Genomic DNA, 26,967 nt, shown 5'->3' with positions numbered 1-26,967 from the left:
TAAAACATATGACAATAAATTTAAAATGAATTTAAAATTATGCAGCAGTTTGTACAAATGACTTTGTTGATGATAAATATTTAATCTTATTTATACTATTTTCATAAATAATTTAACACAAATAGAATTTGATCATCAAAATTATGACTTTTGGTAACTTTTTATCATAATAAAAAGAAACATATTCTGAAAATTATCCCTAAATTTATAAAAATTAAATTAAAATTCCTTAGTTACTATCTTATTGCTGAAGAAAGAATATAGCAAAAACACTTTATTATAGAAAGCTCAGGTGGGGTTTGCTCTCAAAGGGTTAGGAGATTACCTAGTAGGAAACATGACCACAGCAATTCTGCATAACATTTAACTAAACTCTAAAATTCATACTATGCGAGTAATATTATATAATATAAAATTATTATGTACGAAGCAATGTATTGAAGTCTAGGATTGATCAGGAAAGTAAGATATACAATGTTTCTTATATAATGTCTGAGAAAATTTGTTAAAATAAGATCAACAAAAAGGCCTTAATAACTCATTATTTAATTATTCATCAAAAATAAATTTGAAAGTCCTTTTCTTGAATACATTCAGTTTTTACTTAGTTTGAATACTTTTGAAAAAAGTGCCATAATTAATTTAATTAATTCTAAAATTTAAGGCATCTATATAATATTTAAAAATATTATTAAGTAAATGGTAGATTGAAATCTTCATTGTGACTCCATTTGTGTTAGGAACATTGAATAGCTTAATTATTAAGTGCATGTCTTAGTTTTGGTTTCACTGCTGTGAAGAGTCACCAGGACCATAGCAATTCTTCTAAGGGAAAATATTAAACTGGGCCTTTGTTACAGTTTAGTTAGTCTATTTATTTACTCCATTACCATCATGGCAGAATTATGGTAGTGTGCAGGTGCATATGTTCCTGCAGAAGTAGCTGAGAGTTCTAAACCTTGATCTACAGGCAACAAGGAGAGACTCTGTTTCTCCCTGGACATAGCTTGCACATATGAAGTCTCAAAGCCCACTCCAACAGTGACACCCTTCCTCCAATAAGGCCACATCTTCAAATAGTGCTACTACCTATGGATCAAGATTTCAAAAACTTGAGTCAGTGGGGGCCATTTCTTGTTAAACCACCACAGGAACTTTTCCTGAACACTATTTCTGCAGAGATCAAATGCCTGCTGGGCCACTTCATGGGTTTGATGACAAATTATTCTTCCTGTCATCTGAGTAATGTAATTGTTGGTGTCAATAGTTTATATCACAGGTTAATTCTAAGTCTAGGAGTTTATTAGAAATTCATATATGGTAGAAGGATGAATAGCAGAACAGGTGTTTACTATTTTTATAATCTTATGATTTGTGGTTCTAAGATCAATAAAATTATCTGATGGGTCTATACGAGCACAAATAATTCCTGACCAATGTTTATCTTCTGAGGTCCTGTAGTTCTACACTTTGGAGTGACTCTGGGTCCTCAAGGTTGTTCAGTAAGAAAAGAGATCATGGGAAAAACAAGGTATAGCAGTAATGCTACCTATTCCAACAGACTTGGTTTTAGGAAACAAACAAACAAAACATAAATCGTTGGTGCCATTGTAGAAAGCAGCTTGATTTAGCAAATTTGAAACCAAATGAAATTCAAATGTTATTCCAATTCAGCTACAGCAGCTGTTGGAACATTAAGCAAACCCCTTTGAGAATCAATTTTACACTTAAAAAGGAAAGAAAATTATTACATATACTCAGGATTAGGGAGAAATTTTAGTCTGCTTTGGCTGCGATGAGTTTCTATATACTAATTCAAAGTATTATGAAAATGTAGTAAAGGATTGTTTTAGAGAATATACTTGGCTGTGAGTAATAGTAATTTTGTTGAGATGCTGCTAAAGATAGTAAATAACAGAAACTATCAATAAATTAGAACAAATAATCGGAGCACCTAGAAAAGTAAATATGCATGCAAAATAAAGAGGGGAATGTGAGTGGAGAAACCTGTTCAGTGAAAGGCTCCCCAATGCTCATTGTTTCATCTGGGTTAAATTAAGCAATATGGGGGAGAAGGTCAGGTCTACGCTGTTTCAGCAAAAATGTGTGGACCACATTCCCTAAATGATCCTCACTTCTTTGTACAATTCTGTGTTGCAAGAGCAAGCTGTCTTAGATGAACTGAAAAAGATGGAAACATGGCTCTGGTATTAAAAAAGGAAGAAATAATATTTCCAAGTGCTTTGGAAAACCAAATACAGAATAATTTTTAATACTCTGATACCTTATCTGAAAGATGCCAAAAGGTATTTAGCAAAGGATGCTCTGACTAGAAAATACTTCAATGTCTAATAGTATAGATGAGCTAGATGAATGAAAATCAAGCATATGCATATTTTGAAAAATATACCCTGCTCTGTCCGTATATTGCTGCCTGCATTTAAGGCTGATAGATTAGACCTGGAACCAAACAGAAGTTCTGAATTTCTCTGAGTGCTGGTTGCTATGATCCATCTTGGAGAAAGACACTTCTGGGTTCTATAAACTACTCTGGAGAGCAGACAGAGGCTGAATCCAGAAGGCAGATCAGAGTGAGAATTTGCCTCCAAAACAAAATCGTTAAGCTATTATTGATTATTGAATTCTAAGGATAGGACTACCATGGTGTGTAGTTTCAGCTGTTAAAAAATCTAACATAAAGCTGAGCAGCTTGCCATAGTTCCTGTCATGAGTTAAAAGTCCTGGAAAGAACAGGAATCCAAGGCCCATATTTAAACATAATAAAAGCAATATACAGCAAACCAACAGCCAACATCAAACTTAATGGTGAGAAACTTGAAGCAATCCCACTAAAATCAGAGACTCGACAAGGCTGCCCACTCTCCCCCTACCTATTCAACACAGTACTGGAAGTCCTGGCTGGAGCAATTAGACAGCAAAAGGAAATCAAGGGGATACAAATCGGAAAGGAAGAGATAAAAACATCACTCTTTGCCGATGACATGATAGTGTACTTGAGTGACCCCAAAAATTCCACCAGAGAACTCCTACAGCTGATAAACAAGTTCAGCAAGGTGGCTGGATACAAAATTAACTCAAACAAATCAGTAAGTAGCCTTCCTATACTCAAAAGACAAACATGTGGAGAAAGAAATTAGGGAAAAGTACCCTTCACAATCGTTACAAAAACTATGAAATACCTTGGTGTGACTCTAACTAAGCAAGTGAAAGACCTGTATGACAAGAACTTCAAACCTCTAAAGAAAGAAATTGAGGAGGATTTCAGAAAATGGAAAGATCTCCCATGCTCATGGATTGGAAAAATCAACATCTTAAAAATGGCCATTTTACCAAAAACAATCTACAGATTCAATGCAATCCCCACCAAAATTCCAACCCTGTTCTTCATGCAATTGAAAAGATCAATGTGCAATTTCATATGGAATAACAAAAGACCTAGAATAGCGAAATCCATCCTCAACAACAAAAAAACATCTGCGGGAATCACTATCCCTGACCTCAAGCTATATTACAAGGCAATTGTGCTGAAAACTGCATGGTACTGGTACAGAAATAGGCATGTGGATTAATGGAATAGAATAGAAGATCCAGAAATGAGCCCTCATATATATGGTCACCTGATTTTTGACAAATGAGTGGTAAACATTCAATGGAAAAAGGACAGCCTATTCAACAAATGGTGCTGGTCCAACTGGCACTCAGCATGCAAAGGAATGAAAATAGACCCGTTCTTATCTCCTTGTACAAAGCTCAAGTGTAAGTGGATCAAAGATCTCCACATTAAACCAGATACACTGAAACTATAAGATGAGGAAGTAGGGAAAACCTTAGAACACATAGGCACAGGAGAAAATTTCCTGAACAAAACACCAATGGCTCAAGCTCTAAGGTCAAAGATCAACAAATGGGACTTAATGAGATTGCAAAGTTTCTGTAAGGCTAAAAACATCGTCAAGAAAACAAAACGGCAACCAACAGAATGGGAAAAGATCTTTACCAACACCACATCAGATAGAGGCCTAATATCCAAGGTGTACAGGGAACTCAAAAAGCTAGACACCAGAGAATCAAATAACCCTATTAAAAAATGGAGTACAGAGCTAAACAAAACGTCTTCAGTTTAGGAACACCGAATGGCTGAGAAACATCTGAGGAAGTGCTCGACATCCTTAGCCATCAGGGAAATGCAAATCAAAACAACCCTGAGATTCCACCTCACACCAGTCAGATTGGCCAAGATCCAAAACTCAGATGACAGTAGATGCTGGCGAGGTTGTGGAAAAAGAGGAATACTTCTCCACTGTTGGTGGGGTTGCAAGCTAATACAACCACTCTGGTTATCTCTCTGGCGATACCTCAGAAAACTGGATATACTACTACCTGAAGACCCAGCTATTCCACTTCTGGGCATATAACCCAGAGACACTTTAATACACAACAAAGATATATGCACCACAATGTTCATAGTGTCTCTATTTACAATAGCCAGAAGCTGGAAGGAACCCAGATGTCCTTCAGAAGATGAATGGATACAAAAATCGTGGTACATATACACAATGGAATACTACTCAGCCACCAGATAAAATGACTTAACCAAATTCTTAAGAAAATGGCTGCATCTAGAGAATATCATCCTGAGTGAGATAACCTAGTCACAAAAGAACAGACATAATATGCAGTCACTGATAGTGTGTTGCTAACCCCAGAGGCTTGCACTCCCCCAGAAACAACTCACAGACTGTATGAAGTCCAAGAAATAAAGAAAACTAAACAAAACATAATAAAAATATTTATAAAACAAGAAAACTTTAAGTATTTCCATGTTTCATTTTGTTTTACATGTACTTTAGCTCATTGTATCTATTAAGTTTTCAAGGCATACTATCAAACCTTGAAAAAAATCAAGTACTGACTAAAAAATATATTCATATAGTTTTATGTAAAAATTATGTTAAAATCTGAAAAAAAGTACTGACAAAAAATGTAAAAAAAAGAAACTAAAAAATTATAAAAAGAAATAAAAAATATGGATCTTTCCTGTAAGACTCTATAGGCCTCATAGATTATATGTCACAAGTGCAGAAATTCACCTTTCTTGTGTTAATTTGCTTCAACATTATACACAACATGCACACTGGCTTTAATGAAAGTGATCTGATCAACAGAACATGAAACTGATCACATTATTTAAATCATAACCAAATCACAGTACAATTTGCGTATTTCAAATGCTACAATTTATGCAAGTGTCAGATTACTTTTACATAAGATATTAGATTTCTTATGTGCTTTAAACTACTAAATTAAAAATGTTTGTCTTTGTTTTGTGTTGATTTTTGAGAATTTTAGAAGGGAATACTTTATGTAATTTTCACACTTCTATCTACTTTCCCTATTCCTTCTATATTTCCTATTTATTTCTCTAATTTATAATCGCTTTGATTGTAATTGTATTATGGATATGTAAACTATATATATAAAAGTGTCTTTATAAATAACTTTAAAATTATTTCAATAATATCTAATTAATTAATAAAAATTTTCTTTATTAATAAAAATAGAACCAAAGTAAAAAAAAGTATACACAGGTTGAAAGGTAAATATCTTGTAGGGATTTATATTTTGTTAGCAGAGTGACTGGGTTGATTAAGACATAAAATAATTAAGATTATAAAACGTATATAGAGCAACTGGACTATCTCAAAATCTCTTGCCATTGTGTGGGAAATAATCTTCTAGCTGGGTTGTGTTGTCTGGTCTCAGTGGGAGAGGAATAACCCAGCCCCATAGAGACTTGATTACCAGGTTCTGGTCCCCATCTGCCCAGAGGAGAAGGAGAGGTAACCTGGGGTAAGTATTGTGGGAAGGACTGACCAGGATGGGACCAGTGAGGAAGTATAAAGCAAATAAATTTAAAAAATTTAAAATGGGAAAAAAAGATGAAGTAAAGAATATAGAAAATAAGATATTTAGTGTATAATTTATACATAAATTTGTACATTTATATGTATATCATTTTGTGGCTCGGTGGCTCTGTGGTATGTGTTCTACTACTAAGCATTCTAAACATCATTTCTGAAAATATTGAGAAGTTTATTGAACATAGTTTTGATTGATGGTATATCAAGTGGAGGGAAGGACAGATTTAAGTTTTCATGCTGTCTTCCCAAAGGCATGAATCAAAGCAAATCACTGGAGGAAATATGGTAAACATGTTTTATTTTTGATAATTCCATATAAGTATTATATTAACATCACGTGATCCCCTGTTCCCTCCAACTCCATATGTTAGCCTACTTCTTTTCAATTACATGGTCACTTATTATTTAATGGTATATTAAATATTTTATAATTATATACTATATACATAATTATAAAAACAACTTTTTGAGTTCATTAAGTGTTGCTCATGTTTGCATATATGTGTGTGTGTTTGTGTGTGTGTATTTGTGTGTGTTCACATGGGCATGTGTATGTGCATGTGTTTAGGGATACTTGTTTCAGACTGGATATGAGATATCAGTAAACTATTTCTCTTATCTTTCTTAATTTTTTCTTTGTTGTTTTCTTTGTCTGTTTCATTCTCTTTTTCTTCCTTCTTTTTTTCTTTCTTTCTTCATCTCTTTCTTCTTATGTAGGGACATTTTCTCTGCATGTATTTCTGAGCACCACACGTGTACATTTTTGCTATCAAAGGCCTAAAGATTGAGTCAGATGCCCTAGGGCTGAAATTAGGGATAGCTCTAAGCTGCCACTGTTCAGGAAGAAACCCGAAGGAGTACAATTGATGCTACACAGATTTTGCTAATAAACTTCCTTAGGAATTATTCAATTACTCAAAGTAGAACTTAGATAAAGGATGTTATATAACTGGGAGATAAGTAATTTTTTATCCTCTAATAGTGTGTATCAGCTTAAACTTCAGAGCAGATATCTGTCTAATCTACATAAGATCTACAGATATCTACTGAATATTTAGCCTGTATCTGGGATCCTTTTTCTTCTAGTAGGTTGCCTTATGCACCCTTGATAGGAAGGTTTGTATCTAGTGGTATTGTAACATCTTAGTTGATATCCGTCTTTTTATTTGAAGAGAAAAATGAGGAAAAGTTGATCTGAAGGAGAAGCGGAATTGGGGATCGACTGGGAGTAGTGCAGGGAGGGGAAAGTGCAGTCAGGATGTAATATATGAGTGAATAATAATGGAAAACAGTTGTCTAACAGAACTCTGTGCTAATAAGTAGGTGTTAGTATTAGTTACTAATGAATAATAATTGTGTACTTTGCATTAGATGACTTGTAAATGGAAAATATTTACAATCATGAGATTCCTGTACATTATATGATGACCTGTCAACAGTCCTAGGCCATGTAATCACAAGACTATTACCTGAGAATTCTTCTGTGAGCTGGTTGTATCAGTGTAAAAACATCATATGATGCATTTTTCTGAGCCTACACAGTATGAGTGGACAATAAATCCATCCTGTTGTCAAGAGACAGTGCGACAACATGAAATAATTTCTTCAGGCATAATGAGAAAACATGTTTTATAATAATACTTTTCACAAATAAGTACTTTTTAAGATAATGATTTATAATTAGTATGCTTAACGTATTTTTGTAACATTTAAGGTATTATGAATACTTTTCACTGAATATTATTTTTTGCTATAGTTGGTGGGAATAGCAACAGATTGCATTCTGTTATTAAAACTCCTAAATTTATGCCTCAAACCCTTAATTTAATCAAGAAATTATTAAATTTGAATAATATGTAACATTTCTGTAGAATATTTAGAAAATACATTATATACTTCTAACAACATCTATAGATATATTATTTCACATTTTCCTCAAAGACAAGAGGTTGGTATTAATACATGCATATAGGAGTTGCTAAGATAAAGAGTAGACAAAATATAAATAATTTATGCAATAGCAAGCAAATGGCACTGTTTCTCATTCATACTCAAACATCACATAATCTCTCAGGAAATAAACTTAAAAATTTCATGTTTCAATGATATAACTCAGTCAATAAGGATAATACTTAAAACATGAACATCAGACTTGTCAAAATCTTGATTTTTAAAGTTAATCTAAAATTTGCCTTGTGAGTTTTTATGTTTATTCTGATCTGATATTTTATGAAAATAAATATCACATATTTGTCATTTTGCATCTGAAACTGGATTAGATACAACTTTCTTTTTCACCATCACCTCAAAAGAGTAGCACTGGCTTGTTTATAATAGCATCATCCAGACCCACTATAAAAATCATGACAGTGACTTAAGACACTGAATAAAAAGAAAATCAAAAGCTCCATTGTTAAAACATACTTAAGCTCCACAACTAATAGGAATATTCTCAATAGTCCACCCACAGTATAGATAAACATACCGATGAACACACACACACACACACACACAGAGAGAGAGAGAGAGAGAGAGAGAGAGAGAGAGAGAGAGAGAGAGAGAGAGAGAGAGAGCATTTATGTACTTGAAATTAGGAGGTAAAAATGAACACTGACATTATTTAAGCAGACTGGATTTCAACCCATGTTAGTACATCTACCATTTCCCATTTTTTATTTGTACTTCCTATGGGTTACATCAATCAATTTTGGATGTTTCTCATCTTATCCCACTTAAAGATCTTGCAACAATATTTTGTTACCATTGATAAATTTGCATTTAAAGAGAAGATTAAAACACTGTTTCTGGGGAACACTAAGGATAGGGATGATCTAATCCTTTATTATAAGACTAGAGTAAGTTTTTCTCTTTGGCTCACCTAAAAATCTATCCTAACTGAAGACACCAAACTCCTATTGCTGATGCCAAGAACCTCTTGCTGAGAGGAGCCTGTTATAGCTGTCACCTGCAGTACTGGGCCAGAGCCTGACCAATACAAATGTTTATACACTCAGCCAACCATCAGACTAAGCAGGGAACCCCAACAGAAATGTTAGGGGAAGGACTGAAGGAGCTGATGGGGTTAGCAAATCCATGTGAACAACAATATCACCCACCAGACCCCACAAAGCTCCCAGGGACTAAACCACCAAACAACAAGTACAAATGAAGGGACCTATGGCTACTGTCACATATGTAGCAGAGGATTACTTAATCTGGCATCAGTGGGAGTGGAGTTCTTTGCTCCTGTGTAAGTTCCATGACCCAGCATAGGGGAATGCTAGGGCGCTGAGACAGGAGAGGGAAGTAGGTGGGGGGGAATCATCATAGAAACCTGTTGGATGAGGGAGGACATAGGATGTGTAACTGGGAAAGGGGGTAACATTTGAAATGTAAATAACCAATAAAGAAAGTGAAAAAGATATATTGTGTTCGAAAATAACCTAAGATCAAGAATTGATAAATGGGACCAGATGAAATTGGAACACTTCTGTAAAAGGCAAAGGACATAATGTAGTCAATAGGACAAATCAGCAACCTACTGAGTGGGTAAAAGTCTTCACTAACTCATATCTGATAGAGGGTTAATATCCAAAATATATAAAGAACTTATGAAGCTAACCACCTAAAAAAACCATACAACAAAATAAAACACATGGAGTATAGATCTAAACAGAGAATTCACAACAGAGGAATCTGAAATGACTCACAAGCACCTAAAGAAATGTTCAATGTCCTTAGTCATCAGAAAAATAAAAATTAAAAGGACTCTGAGATTCCATCTCACACCAGTCAGAATTTCTAAGATCAAAAATTACTCAGGTGACACCTGTTAGCCAGGATGTAAAGAAATTGGAACACTTCTCCATTAGTGTATAATAAGCTTATTATGTACTGGTTTTTATTGCTATTATCTTTGGACTTGTGAGGTATCCTAAAACTGTGCTTTGTATACATGCGATAAAGCCTACAGTTGAGGAGTGAATCAATGAATTGCATAGTTTATTTATACATTTATACATTTAAATTATTCACATTTAGGCTTTCATTGACCTAGTTTTGAAGCAGAATGTATTACTTGCAATTAAAAGAAAAAATAGAGAGAAATATGAGGAAAGTAAAATATATAAAACATGAACTATCTTTGACTTTGCCATCTTGAGTGTTCTTGAAAGATATCCTTAGTTTCTTCAATAGAAAGTATTCATGGGAAACATCAGCCCTGGACCTTTTTCTTGACATCTCTGGACTTCCACATGTCTATGCAGTTTTGCTTCTCCAGCACCATCAGCATACATCTGTGCCTGCAGTATGTAATTAACTGTTATTAATTACTGTAGCTATTGTTGCTGTGTTGGGTCCCACTAAGGCAACACAGATGGTTGCCTCAACTCTTCCGTGACCTTGAATAACTTGGGAGATTGATCTCATCATGAGGCTGTAAGGTTTTATATTATTTTCTGATGAAGTTATACTCTCCCATATCTGTCAAAATATGTAGAATCTTTACATTTGAGATTAGGAAAGAGGTTTGTTGAGATGTTGAATCAAAATATAGTTAAATCCATCCCTCCCTTGAGCCCAGAAGGCTACTTCCATTGTTTCAAGTCACCAGTTTCTCTCCCCCTCCCTTTTTCCCCCAATTCCTCTCTCTTCTCCCTCTCTCTGTTCCTCCCTCTCTTTTAGTAATCTCTCCTTCCTCCTTTCCTTTTTTTGTAATACTCTTCCCTCATGGATTTCTTTTAAAGTGTTCTTCCCACATTCATACTCTCCATTCCTTCTAAGAAGGTGCTCCATCTCTAGGCATTACACATCCAGGGGAATTAAGTTTATATAAGATTTGTCACATACTCTTCCACCGAGGCCAGACAATGCAGTCTTATGCTACATTTGTATGAGTGTGGAGGGGTGAGTGTGGGTTGGACCACGTCTGTATGTTCTTTGGTTGATACCTCATTCTATGGGATACCCCAAGGGTCCAACTTATTTGTCACTGTTAATATTCCTGTGGGGTTGCCATCCCATTCAGTTCATTGACCTACATCAAATCCTTGGCTGCTGAGTATCTGCATCTGTCTGAGGTGATGAGTGGATGCTATCAGAGGACAATTGTGCTAGGCTCCCATCTACAAGTACAACACAGTACCATTAGGAGTGTCAGGTGTCTGCCCTTGGGATAGATTCCAAGTTGTGTTGGTCACTGGTCAGTCATTTCTTCAGTCCCTTGTTCAATTTTTGTTTTTGCATTTCTTTAGAACAGGAGAAATTTGGGTTGAAAGTATTCAAGGTGGGCTGATGTCCCCATCCCTCCACTGGAAGTCCCTCTTGGCCACAGAAGTAGGTCTCTTCAGGTTCTATATCTCCACTGTTGGACATTTTGGCTGTGGTCTCCCACACTGCTGTCTGGGAGCAACTCTCATTCTAGTTCTCTGGGACTTTCTAAAGATTCCTTCTACCCCCAACTCCCACACCTGGTTGATACATATTTATGTTCATTATCTCGGCCTTCTGGGCCTCACTTCTGTCCTCCCCATACTTTATTCCTCCTCCCCCATTATTACTCTCCCTTTCTACTCTCTCACCTAGGACCTCCCTTTTCTCTGCTTCCCAAGACTATTTTGTTCCTCTTCTAAATGGGATTCAAACATCCTCACTTTACTCTTCCTTCTTGTTTAACTTCTTTTGGTTTGTGGAGTATATAATTGTTACTTTTCTACTTTTTGGCTAATATCCACTTATCTGTGAATACATGTCATTTTAGTCTGCATTTTCTCTCTCAGGGTGATGTTTTCTAGTTCTACTTTTCTGCCTGCAAAATACAAGACGTCCTTGTTTGTAATAGCTGAATAATATTCCATTGTGTAAATAAATGGCTTTTCCTGTTTTCATTCCTTTTGGCTGAGGTAAATATGGGTTGCATTGAGTTTCTGGCTATAAACATAGTAGAGCACATATACTTCTGATACTGTGGAGCATTTTTAGGCATATGCCCATGAGCAGTATATTTGGATCTCCAGATAAAACTATTTCCAATTTTCTCAGAAAATTCCAGATTGATTTCCTGAGCTGTTTTTCAAGTTTGTAATCACATCAGCAATGAAAGAGTGTTTCCCTCTCTCCACATCCTTGTCAGAATGTGCTGTTGCTTGAGATTTTTATCTTAGTGATTCTGATTAGTATAAGGTGACATCTCAGTGTCAACTTTGATTGCATTTTTCTGCTGACTAAAAATATTGAACATTAAGTGTTTTTCTGCCACTTTAGATTCCTGTTTAAAATTATCTATTTTGCTTTGTATCCCAATTTTTAATTGGGTTATAGAGTTTTCTGGAGTCTAACTTCATGAATTCTTTTGGATATATCCAATATACTTTGAATATTAGCCCTCTGTTGGATGTAAAGTTAGTGAAGGTCTTTTCCTATTCCATCGGATGCTCTTTGATCTGTTGACAGTGTTCTTTGCCTTATGGAAGCTTTTTAGTTTCCAGAGGTGCCATTTCTCAATTGATGATTTTAGAGTCCAAGTCAGTCATGTTCTGTTCAGGAAATTTTCTCCTGTACCAATGCATTCAAGGATATTTTACACTTTCTCTTCTATTAGATGCATTGGATCAGGTTTTATGTTGAGGTCCTTGATCAAATTGTACTTGAGCTTTGTGTGCAGAGTGATAAATTTGAATCTGTTCATATCTTCTACATGCAGACGACCAGTTAAACCAGCACCATTAGTTGAAGACATTTTCTTTTTTTATTGAGTGGTTTTGTCTGCTTTATAAAACAATAAGTTATTGACAGGTGTGTGGGTTTATTTCTGAGTCTTAATTTCTAGCCCTTTGATAAATTTTTCTGTGTTGTAGTGTTTTTTTTTTTTTTTTTTTTTTTTTTTTTTTATTGCTCTGTAGTACAGTTTGACATCAGGAATGTGGATTTTTCCAGAAGTTATTCAATTATTCAGAAATTGTATCATGGTAATCCAATATTCAAACAAATTCAATGAAAAAATCACATGATCATTTTATTAGATAATGAAAAATTCTTTGACAAAATCCAAAACCCTTCATATTAAAAATCATGGCGAGATCCAGTATTCAAGGAACATACTTAAAAAATAATTAAAGCTTATATTGCAGGACAATAGCCAACATCAACTTAAATGAAGAGAAACTTTGAGCCATCCAACTAAAATTTGGAGCAAAATAAGGCTGCTCATATTTCTCCCTATAACTTCAGTATATTAGTTGAAGTTTTATGTAGATTAATAAGACCACAAAAGGAGGTACTGGGAGTAGACATTTGAAAGGAAACCAAGGTATAAATATTCACGGATGAAAAAATAATGTACAAGAGCAACCCCCAAAATTCTACCGGAGAAGTCATACAGCTAATAAACAATTTCAGTAAACTGGCTGCATATAAAATTAAATAATTCAGTAGAGCTCTTTTATACAAATAATAAATTGAGAGAGAATTTAGGGAAATGACACCCTTCAATATATTGGTGTAATTCTAACAAAGCAACTAAAATACCAGTATGATAAGAACTTCAATTTACTGAAGAAAGAAACCAAAGAAGTCTTGGGAAGATAGATATCTGTCTCATGCTCATGGAATGGTAGGATTAATTTAGTGAAAATTTTCATCTTACTCAAAACAATATACCAATGTAATGCAATTCCCACCAGAATTTCAATACAATATTTTATAGACTTTAAATGAGCAGTTTCAAATGATAAAACAAAAAACCCAGGATAGAGAAAATTCACCACTTTTTCAAACCAAACTCTTTTAAATCTTTGTCTAGTTCTTTGAGGTTCCTTTTGCATGTACATATTAAATTTATTTTCTAAAATCCATATTCATGTGAAATATGCATATACACTGATCTACTGTTGACTGAATTCAAAATTTAATCATTAGATTTAAGGAGATATAGTTAGCAATATTTAGATATTCCCAGACATGTAAAAGCCCTTATGAATGTTTTATTTCCCAAAATGGACAGACAAAAAAACTTCAGTGAACTGCCCTTTCTGTCAGTTAAACAGTGATATGTGTAAATGTGAAGTCATCATCATAATGTTTTTCAGTAATTGTTTAATATACCTAGAAATGTTGTTTTTTAAATTCAATCTTTCTTATTAAAATGCTTAAAGGATTTCAACAATTCTCATACAATTTGGGAGATATATTAATTTAGCACTTGTTAACCCAGATTTTTCTCCATATAATTATGTAAATTATTGTGCTATTTATATCCATTGTGTTGTTTTAAACAAAGATCTGAAAATAATTTCACTTCTGTCTTTTATTCCCCTGCTCACTCAAATGGAAGTCTTCTTATGGAATGTTTAAATTTGCCAGAGAAAAACATTCTAAATCACTGCCACAATAAATTATCATGCGAAAAAAGAGTATATTAGGACATATATCATGTTCCTTTTACAGCAAAATATCAGTTCATCTAGCCACCCAAGATGTTTTAATACAATTTGTTTCCTAAATTTATTACATGTGTCAGGAAGGGTTTATCAGGCATGTTCATATTACAAATACACAATTTTTCTTACCAAAATATAAAACAATCCTTAAATGATAGATCTCTTACAATCAATTTGAATAAAAATATTTGTACATCGAAATAGAAAAAAAAAAAAAAAACTTTTCTCTGTTACTCAATAGAAATGAGGAAGAATGTATCTCCTTCTGCTCAGTTACAGGACTTACCATTCAGATTTATAACACATGCTGAGATCCACTGCCTTGAGACATTCTAGATCTATCACCTTTTGATCATGAGTTTATTGATTTCTCTAGAAGCATATACATTGAATGTAATACTCAGGAACCAGTGCTTAATATCCATGTACCACGAAATGGGGTTGATTACAGGATTTCAATGACAAGCATTTTATATCAACTGTTTTTATGTCACGAGGGCATACCCTCTCTCTAAAACCTCCCATCAAGCCAAGTTGACCCAAGGGGAAAGACTTGTGGCCTCTGCTTATAGTTCTTCTGTCTTCATATAGGGAAGACATAAAAGCACAAAAGCTACACTGATTATCAGGCCACAGCGAGAGACAAGAGGCATCATTGTCCTCAAAAGAGATGATTGAAAGGGAATACCAGTGTGAACTCTCATTTTTTCCTATGAGTTCTACCCTTACACAGTACAAATATCACAACAAAATGGTCTAAGAAGATGTGTTCAGCATATTGCTCATGGATTTGTAGCTTGTTTAAGAGTGAGACTCCTTTCCTCTGTTAATGCTTTCACAGTGATTTTATCATTTTCTGTCCCCCATCATTCTGTTTCACAAAAAGAACTAAAATTGCACATCCTGTCTTCTGTCCTTCTTTGTTTCTTTTGTTTGTCTATTTCCTTCTTTTTTTTCTTTGTTATTTGAGCCTTGAGACTATAAGTGTATAATCAGCAAATTGATGCTGAAATCTTAAGGCTCCTGTTCAAGTTAACATGAAAAAAAAATCATGTCACCTGCATACAGCTACAAACAACTAGGATTTATTTCCTCATTATTTAAGAGAAACATCTAAATTACAAGACTATAAGAAAAGCTATAATTATCTACTGGAAAGACAGATCTAATTAAGGAAAATAAGTAGTGATGTAGCCCATGGATGACATATTAGAGTTTATAGAAAGTATTTATTTGTGAATACTAAGTAAAAATAGATTTTGTCACTGAAATTTTTGAGACTGTAGAAATAGCTGTGGTCATGTTATTGTAGAGAAAAAATAAAATTCATGAACGGGCTAATAAAAGAACTCTTAGTTATCCAACCCTAGTAGCTTGTATGCAGAATGCTCATCTTCAGCTGCAGGCTATTTATATACTCAATTTGCCCTACTTCTAATGAGCTCTTAGTGAATGACAGTGGTATTATTCCGGACTCTTGACCTCTCAGTACCCTTAAAATGAATCAGTTTATTTTACTACTGGATGATTTCTGAATAAGATAGTTGTTATATAGCAGTAAATACATGCAGATGCATGGGCACATATATATCTCCACTTCATAACATGGAGCAGAATCTGAATGAGCCTGCCCCTATGCCTTGTATTATACATCTAAAATTTTATATTTATTTGTTTTTCTAAACTATAGGCTTTATTCATTTTTATACTTCACTTTAACATTTCAGTTGTGAACTTCCTTTAGGCTGCTTTATCTAATTAGCACACATTATGTAAGCTAATAGAAATTTAGCCTCTGATGTGGAGATAGACCTTCAAAAATTCACCAACAGCGCGATCCTCATGGTTCTATACTCTATGCCTATTCCACAGATGCTATGCTAAATTCTGTTGGTTTCTGGTGGTGGGTTAGCCATCACTCTTTTCTCTGTCTTTTCATTACTCCTCTATTCTACTGTCATTCCTTTTAAGGATGCCTTTTAAAAAGAAACTTAACTTTAAATTTATTAAAATGTTTAGCTTACATCTGAAACATTTTTTGTTCAAGTAAGTGAATTTGAACTAATTCCATGGTTTTGATATAGATGTTTTTCAGGAGTCTTATATCACTAGCCACATCAATAGGGGACAACTGAACAATGTTTTACTTACCCTGTATCAATGAAAAATATTAAATTGAAAGTAGTTTTGCATTGTAACAGATCAAATTAGCAATCTGGACTTTTGTCAGAGATAAAACTAGGATGTTTATGAAATAGACACTGAGAACCATGACTAGGTTGTGGAGATTTAGTCATCCACAAAGTTTTTTTAAATATACAAATATAAATTATTACAAGTAAAACAGGAATCAAGTGATGCAGGGAAACTCTCTCTGAAATCAGTATTGATTTTCTACATGGTAAATATGACTCTTGGGGAAATAGGATGTAAAATTAAGAAGTTAAGATGGCTGCATATCATGTCTGTTCTTTTGTGACTGAGTTACCTCACTAAGGATGATATTCTCCAGTTTCATCCATTTTCTTAGAAAATTTGTAAAGTCATTTGAAAATTGGATACTAGACCCGGAAAGCTCTGAACACCCAAGGAACAACTCTCAGACCATATGAAGCTCAAAAAAAAAGGAAGGTCAAAATGTGGAAACCTCAGTTTTTCTTAGAAAAAAAATGAGCGTGTGGCACCCTCTCAGAGTGTGGTACACCTAGATACTAAATAATTAATAATTCAAGAGCTATGAATGCAACCTTTTGGCAATCCTTGGTATTTAAAAACCAGTATGTTTAAGCTTTACACACCAAGAAAACTTTGACTATTTACATCTTACATTTTGTTTATATTTGCTTTATTCTCATCGTAGCTTGTAAATTTTCAATGCATGCTATCAAACCTTAAAAAATAAAGTTGGTTCTGACATTCTAAAATAAATGAAGATGAAATATGAACAAGTATGGAAGCTGTCGCCAATAAAACAGTGACTATCAAGTTTACTGGAAGTTTCCCCACAAATGTTTAAGTGTACTATAAAAATGTAGATAGGCATTTGGAAATTACTGACTAACATCACATTAATATGTTCTTCCTAGTTTTGTATCTGATTTTACATGTGATTGTTTCATATCTGTCTGCTACATGTGTCAGAAGTGTCAAATTAAGAACTAATAAATATCAGTTTGGAAATTTCAATATTTCTCCCCATTTGTTATTAGCAAATCCTTAATTATAACAAGAAGCAATATTAGAGAATAAATGAACCTTTAATTCTGTACGTTCTGTTCTTTGGTAATTTTTTGAAGAAAAATTACTTTAATGATGCTATTATGCATTTCTGCATTTTTCCCTCAGGGGTGACATAAATTAAACACAAGCTATTTTGTTTTCTAATCTCTCCCTCGTAGATTTTCATTTAGCACTAATAACATATTTTTGTGTACATGTATAGCCATGTTTATATAATTTTACATATATACAGATGTGTGTTTTTGTGTATGTGTATGAAACAGATGTTACCCTATGTAATGAATGCCAGCAACCATTCCTTGAACTGTTTGTTTAAATTATTTTCCTGTCTGATACTCCATTCATCATTTCTTAAAAAATTATTTCTACATGTAAAACTTAAGAAAGGTTACTAATGAGCTTTTCTGTCCGTAGGAGAAAACATTCTTAGATAGTTATAGGAAGTTATCAAACTACTTTCATGGGAGACATCATTTTTAGTGTACAGGTGTCATAAGAGCAATCTGAATTTTCAAATGGTACTACCTTGATAAGTGATAATTTGATTAAACATGGGGAACAGCTGAGTGATTCTATATCCTATGCCATTTTGTGTAGTTCAGAAGCATAAAGGAATATTCAAACACCTTCTGGCTGTGTGAATGAATAATACTTCTATCTTTGTTCATCTCCTGCTATTACAAGGGTTTCAGAATATAGAGACTCTGTGTGAATGCCTTGAATAAGTATTATTTTTGCTTTTCATCCAACAGTTTCAAATAGTTACTGTATGGCTTTGAGAATAACACATTAGTATTCAAATTATCTATCGAATTATTTTTTAATATATCAAGATTTTTAGCTTTGGGAATTGTCTTATATCTTTGAAGTGATGGACACGTTGATTTTAATGAGTAATTTAAGAAACAATCTTCTTGAATTCATTGTGGGAGGTAATTTCATCAGTTTCATAGCAGCTCTTATTTGATAAAGATTATTCTGGTCCCACTGAAAATGACCAATTAAATCTAAAGGATGGTGTTCAATCTTATGTTTATTTTAAGAAATAGAAATGAAATCAGAAGTGGTCTTGAGTATTCATTTTAATGTTAAATGTTTTTCCTCATTGGTCTGCTAAATTCAAAGGCTACCTGTTTCCCTCTGAACTGCTTCAAATCTTACAGATATATCTGAATAAATTTTCTCTAAAAATGTAAATGGCAGTTATAGTCTTCTTGAATAATCAGTTCTTCTTCCATGGTAGCATTGGCAACACATTGATTTTCTTTCACTATGTACCTTAGAAGAGTTGGATAAACAATGCTGACATGAGCTACACTAGAACTTGTGAATTGTTCTAATGTGTCCTTAAGAATTTAGCCAACTTCTCAAAGGAAACTAAATACAGGAGTAAGTAGCAAAGTTAGAGAAAACAATAACCATGAGTAGATAATTTTCTTCAGCCTTTAGTCAAAGCAAGAAGTTACTTAAATAAAGCTCAACTGAGGATTGTTCCTAGGATTCTTCCAAAGACATCTTGGAGCCTGGGAAGGACTTTTTATGTAACTTATCTATGCTTGCTTAGAACCTGCTTTCTACTATCACTGCAGAAATGATTATTTTCTAGCCCTACTCTTTGCTTTCCTTACTGCATTTCAGTTAGTCAATCTAGTTTTCCTTCTAAATTCATTACTGTACTCCACATAATATGAGATAAATTTTAGTGAACAAGAATTTAGAGTCCTCCAGATTGTGTCAAGTGGGTTCTTTATTTTTTTTTGATTCAAACTTGTCACTTAACTTTAGTACATGTTAGTTTACCAGTCTTTGAATTGCATTTAGAAATATTCACCATGTTTATTCACTATTATTAAGATTAGAGGTGATTGATTCTGGAACTTGAATTTATTGAAGATGTTATTATTAAAATTACATGCTATAAAGTGACCTGTTTTAATAGGCGAAAAACTATAAATTTTTAATTTTCTGTTCTATGATGTCCCTGAAACATATAAATACTTCATTTTATCCTCTGCGTAACTCTGAAGATTAATCACTGCTGTGCTCTTGAATGAATTTTTTTCTCTCACAATTAACTTTGAATTTGAAAAAGAGAAGTAACAAGAGGGTAGCAAAATTTAGGGTAATATTTGAACAGTGAAAAAGACTTATCCAGAGACTATACCACAATCATAAGAGAAAGTGAGCTTACATTGGGTCATGGGAAGGGGGTTGGGGTCATGGAAAGAAAGGTTGCAACTCTATTGTATTCTCTTTTATAGATTCCCTTTATTTTAAATTGTTTGTACATTTGTGTGTGTGTGTGTGTGTGTGTGTGTGTGTGTGTGTGTGTGTGTGTGAGAGAGAGAATTTGGGTGTGCATGTGTGTTTGTTTGTGTATGTCCATATACCTAAGGAGTCCAGATTTGCATAAACTTTTTGTTCCAAACAGTAGTGACCCACGTGACAAAAGTGTTGGTGGTAAAACTTAAACTGGATACTTTAAACTAGCACAAAATCATTGTGGTTATTTTATATTTCCCAAGACTCCTCTCTATCTAGAGTCTCACGGATGAGCCATAAATCCAAAAATTCTCATTGCTTTCTATTTTAGGCTCAACAACTGACAGTTGAATGTCTCCTAGAACAGACTTCTGTCAGTTTTGCTCATAATTCTAAACAATAATAAAGACACATTCATGAATGTCAGTATGCCTTTTCTGTCTTTGTGAGAAATTTTCTATATCTGTCTACAAAGGGACGAGATATTGAGCGAGGAAGAAATGAAGGAAGGCTAGAATTTTATGTGTACTTAGGAGGCAGCTTACCAAAACATGAATACCAGAAGTGGAAGAACTGTAAACTTCAAGGACATTAATGCTATCAGCAATTCTGAATTTCCACTTCTAATTCTGTTTTCTCTTATTTTAAATAATGTATTTATTTTTATCTTATGTGCATTGGCCTTTCACTTTCATGTATATCTGTGTGAAGGTGTTGGTTCACCTGGAATTGGATCTACAGACAGTTGTGGGGTGCTATTTAGGTCCTGTGAATTGTAACTAGGTCAATTGGAAGAACAGCTTGAGTTCTTAACCACTGAGCCATTTTTCCATCTGCCTCTTTGTTTTCAGAAATAGTATGTTTTCTAGTTTAAAAGACCACTACTGTTTTCACAAAAACAGATTCCATGACCTTGTTCATATCTCTGCTCTTTGGGCTTCTCCGCTATTCTAACAGAGCAGAAAGCTGATGGCCTCATTTACAGTTTGGCTGTATAGACATTTGCCATTGGTTGGAAATTAATCAGTGCTAAGTCAAACTTATCGAGAGTGATAAACATAGATCAGAGCATATCATAGGTAATCAATAAGATTGTTCATGTACCTTTGTGACCAACTCTGACCTCATCTCGAGTTTATAATTCTGGGCTCTTAATGATGTAATAATTCCCAATTAGCATACCAGGCTGAGTTCAAACTCAGGGTAAGGACATAAAACTCATAACGTCTCTTTTCTTACATTCAGTATTTTAATGCTGTGATCATTAAGTGAAAGCATTTAATTTTTTTCATGCTCATGCCTTGTGGGTGACTTGAATGCCATATTAAATCACCTTTAACTCTGTGGAACATAGAGCACACTGAACTTTGGTACTTTCTCACTGATTTGGTCCAACAATAGAATGCTCACATCCTCATAACTGTGTTGATTTCAGTGAAGATTCTGCCACTGGAAAGACCCTGGGAAATGTATTACATTACTCCTGTGACATGTGACAATGACTATTAACATTTTTAATTGCCCCTTTATGAGGGACTCTCAATATTAGACTAAACCTACATGCTGCTATTTCTTTCTAGACTCTTATTTTTCACCTTATACACAAGCTGTCCTTTCCAGTGGGGTCTTATTAAAGAGAAAGAACATTTGGATTGGAGGCTACAATGTACGTATGTTAATACAGACTTATTTTGAAAGTAAATTTGCTGTTGGCATTGTTTTACTTTCATTTCCACTGGTAATAGTTACGATATGTCCTTGATGTGGAGAGCTAACCTAGCTTGAAATGTGGTCTCTTTTCCTGCTTTCCTTGTGGGACTGAGCCACTGCTAGATCCTTGGACTTCCATTCATGGCTGCTCCTGACCATTGTTGTGGAGTTGGACTACAGACTGGCCAGAGTCAGGCCATCTTCATCAAGACTCACAGCCTTTCCACAGAGAGCTGAGCACGAGAAGAGAAACAGGAAAGCTCTCCCTCCTGAGCCCTCAGGTGAACCAGCACTTTCTCTCCACTGACTATCTGGGGAGAGAATGCCTAGAACTCTCAGTGCAAAGGTATCTCAGTGCTGCTTGAATCTCAATCCTTTCGGAATCCATCTGCACCCAGAGCTAGAGCTGGCCCATCACCATCAGAACTCACAGCTTTCTCATAGAGAGCTAAGCACTTAGGTCCTACCTCCCTCCAAACCCTCCAGCCTACATATACATGGGAGAGACAAGCTCAAATCACAGACAACAAGATCACCTAACATCAAAGATAACAAGATTGCAAGAGGCAAGCACAAGAATCAAAACAACAGAAATCAAGACAACCTGGCAACAACAGAACCCAGGTCTTTCACTAAAACAAGTAGTGAACATTCCAAAACACTAAAAATACAAGATTTGGACTTGAAATCATGCCCCATGTGATGATGGAGGGCCTCGAGAAGCACATGAATGACTCCCTTTAAAAAATACAGTAGAACACAAGTAAACAATTAGAAGACCTAAGAAAACATAAGCAAATACAAGGAAATAAGTGAAGGAGTTGAACAAAACCATCCAGAATCTAAAAAAAGAAATAGAATCAATAAAGAAAACACAAAGGGTAACATCCTTGGAGATCGAAGACTTAGGAAAGAGGTCAGGAGTTATAGATGCAAGTATCAGCAACAGAATACAAGATATGAAAGAGAATCTCAGGGGCAGAAGATAACATAGAAAGCATTGATACAACAGTCAGAGAAAATGTAATAATTAAAAAGCCCCTAACCCAAATATCTAGGAAATCCAAGACAGAATGAGAAAGCCAAACCTAAGAATAAGTCTAGAATAGATCAAAGACTTCCAAGCCCAGTAAATTTCTTCAACAAAATTATAGAAGAAAAATTTCATAACCTAAAGAAAGAGATGAGCATGAAGCCTGCACAACCCCAAATAGACTAAACCACAAAAGAAATTCATCCCAACACATAATAGCCAAAACACCAAATGTTCAAAACAAATAAAATCATCAAGATAAATATACCCTTAGCCAGATAAACTAGAGGGCACAGAGAGAGTATCTAAATTAACAAAATCAGAAATTAAAGGAGAGACATAACAACAGAAAAAAGGATATAACAACAGAAACCAAAAAACGTTTAAGAAATCATAAGATCCTATTACAAAAGCCTATACTCAACCAAACTGGAAAATCTACAGGAAATGGAGAATTTTCTAGACATATACCAGGTACCAAAGTAAAATCCGCATCAGATATACCATTTAAAAGACCCATAATCCTGAAAGAAATAGAAGCAGTTATCAAAAGCCTCACAACCTAAAATAGTTCAGGACCAGATGGGTTTAGTGCAGAATTCAACCAGACCTTCAAAGAAGACCTAATACTAATACTGTCCAAGCTATTTCACAAAATAGAAACAGAAGAAACACCATTTTTATTCAACTAGTTCTTTGAAGCAACAATTGTGCTACTACCTAAACTACAAAAAGACCCTAAAAAGAAAGGAAACTTCAGACCAATTTCCCTCATAAACATCTAGCAATAATACTGATATGGATGCCTACTTAGAGGCTCTGCCATAGCCATGCTGATATAGATAAGAATGCCTTCAGCTACCCATCTGACTAAACATGGGGACTCCAATAAAGGAACTAGAGCAAGGATTGAAAGAGCTGAAATGGTTTGCAATTCCATAAGAAGAACAACATTATCAACCAACCAGACATCCAGAGCTCCTGGGGACTAAACCACTAACCAAACAGTACACATGGGGAACCAGGGCGCCTGTTGCATATATTACAGAGAAGAGCATTCTCTGACATCAGTGGGAATTGAAAGCTTAGGTCTAGTGAAGGGTTGTTTTCCCAATATAGGGGAATGCCAAGGCACTGAAGTGGAGAAAGTTCTTGGGAGAGAGAGCACTTTTATGGATGTAAGGGAAGGGGAGAGGGAATGGGAGTTTGATGGGAATGGGATAACATTTGAAATGTAAATACAGAGAATATCAAATAAAAAAAATCTAAAAAAATGTTAAAGTCAAGATCCTGTATTCTGATAAGGAAAATATATAACTAGATTCTCACAGAAGGATTGTGCTTACTCTGGTAACAGAGTCTTAGCAACTCTGAGAAGAATGAAACAAAACAGAGGTAAATTTCCAAGTCTAACTTAACCAGAGTGATCCTAAGATTTTTTTGTGATTGTTATTATAGAAAATTTTAAAGATAGAAATATTTCTTTAAATGCCTATTACTTTAAAATGTTTTATCTGATATTAATTGTTATTTTTATTTTTCTAACTCTCTTCAGATAATAGATAAATAGAAATACAATAATAGGTTTTTAAATATACTCCCAAAAACATATCAGCTTCTTTAGGGTTCATTACATGTGTCAAGGCTGGCATAGGAATCAAAAAATTTTCAGATTGCAAGGAGCCATTTCTATTTGATCCTGGTTGACTTTGCTCTAAAAAAAAAAAAAAAAAAAACTCCTTTAAATGAAACTTCTGAATAGATCACAGATACACAGTTTTATTATTATTATTTAATTTCAGTGCACATTCATTGATAGTATACTGTGAGAAATAGGATCCCTTCTATTATATAACATGTTAGGGAGGGATAGGGATATCGTAATTAGAAATATTTCTACTGCTGGCAAAATTAATCAGGATCTAAAGGCATCTGTTAAAGCTTCTGGCTGCTGAGTTCAATCCCTATGACATACAAATTGCAAAGAGGGGTGCCCTCTCACTTCCATAAATATACCATGATGTGCATACACACAAAGACACAACAGAAATACAGACAGAGAAACACACACTATAAATAAATATCAGCAATATATTGTATAAATGCTCTATTGGGTCCTTCATATAGAGCAGACATGGAAATAGAAGGTGAACTAGAGGAGCAAGGCTTCAGTGGTAAGGAGAAGAAAATGAAAGGAAGTAATAGAGAGTGAAAACTAGTACATTATTATATAACTTGTTCTGTCTAGCTTTTCTGTTGCTGTGATTAAACACATTGTTAAAACAACAACAACAACAACAAAAGCTTTCAGGAGGAAATGACTTGTTGCAGCTTAAACTTCTAGGTCATAATCCTTCATGATGGAAGGCAGGATAGGAACTCAGAACTAAAGCCAAGCCATGTAGTAGTAAAGCATAAAGCTCACAGGCTCACTAACAAGCGACATTTAATGAGCCTTCTTGGTCATCCTAGGAAGCCCTGCCTAAGGATAGTGTCACAGAGTGAGCTTTATATTTGCACATTATCAGTCAAAACAATCTCTCACAGACATAACTACAAGTCAGTCCCACCCATAGAACATCTCAGGTAACATTCCTCATTTTCAGATGACTTTACATTGTATCAGGTTGATCACAAATCTGTCTACCACTCTCATATATGAAAATATCCAACAGTAAGAAACAAATAAGTAAATAAATTAGTCCTAAATTATTGCATAGCAAAATGCCATGAAATATGTCAGACTTTGGAATCTAGTAAATTATTGGTAATTTAATATATAGCTATAGTTCCAAAACATACATCTTAAGAGAGTAGAGGAAGACAGAACTCATTCTAAAGTTATTGATGTAAATAAAGGTCAAATATGCAAGATTAGTTAACAAGCAAATGAGAAATTTTATGCAAATATGCACAGCTGGGAAATCATGAGCAACCAACGAGAGGAGAATTTGGATAAAAAAAATGGTTAATTTCTCCCCACACTGCTTCATAATCATTACTCCAAACACTATTTTGACCTTTAGAACTTAATTTTACTTATTTGAAATAAATGAAAAGCTATATATATATATATATATATATATATATATATATATATATATATATATATATATATATATATATTTGGTTTGGGGAGATAACTGAGATTGACAAGTCATATATATGTAAAGGGCACAGAGGTCTTTGTGCTTGCAGATATGCACTAGGGGAGCCTGAAATGTTTGGAATAAAGGGTTGATCTGTCAAGAGAAGGAATGTTCCACTGCTCAGACAGTGGAGCAAGCATGCTTGCTAGCCTGGTGATCTTTGTGCAATCTGTGTTTTTAGAGACATTCTAGCAGAGGATCCTTATCCAGACCTTTCTTATGTGTGTGTGGGGTGGGGGTTGCTTGTTTGGTTTCCATTGCTCTGTAAAAGGGCAAAGTTTTGCCTCAAGTAGAGAGAATAAAAAGAACAAAACATGTTTACTAATGTGCTCACCATATTTAAAGGGATAAGAGTTGATCAGTTTGCTTAATTGCCAATATACCCTATTAATTAAGTTCAATTTGTGAATCAAATTGGCTAATTAGAAGTTTAATTATAAGAATAGATAGCATCCTTCAATATTGTCTACTATAATTATGTCAATATTTATAACATATGATAGATAAATTGAAGTTCTGATTTACAATTCTCTTGCAGATGTTAAAAAATGAGGTCATTTATGGATTTTAAATTTACCATTGCATCAAACTGATGCATAGATTTTGCTGTAAAATATTTCCTCAATAATGTATGTTGCTAAAAAAAGATGGAGTTAAATCAACCAAATAAAACCTCTTTCTATTTCCTCATTTCATAATGTATTATATTTTAGGGTAGATTTATGGGTGTAATATAGCTATCAGGTTGTGTAAGCTAGCAAAACTTAAGAGATACATACAAGGGTTTATTATTTATTTAGAGACAGCCTAGAATGTGATACAATCCCCTTCATCTTCAAAAAGCAAACCAGTTTGGTGAGACACAGGTTCTATTCCTACTCCATCAATGGGATCACAGAAAACAGTATACATCAGGGGCAATGAGCATAGTAGTCCTAGACAAGTCAGGAACTGAGATTGGGCACTTGTGTTCTGTCCTTACATTTCTCTTGGAAAATCTTCAGTTACCTTACATGACCTAAATGTGGGAAGTGGAATTGAAGGAGAGCTGATTTCATCTCTCATGCAGACTTGACTAGAACATTCTTCTTTGTCCACAAGTTTCTTCTTCGAATGTCAGCATTCTTTAAGGCACCATGCTCTCTCTGTTTTTTTATTCTTCAAATAGATTTCTGGGCCATTATTTTTCTATA

The sequence above is a fragment of the Micromys minutus genome (genome assembly GCF_963924665.1).
Source record: "Micromys minutus genome assembly, chromosome: 7".
NCBI classification, from domain to species: Eukaryota; Metazoa; Chordata; class Mammalia; order Rodentia; family Muridae; genus Micromys; species Micromys minutus.
Note: the sequence above shows the minus strand (reverse complement) of the source record.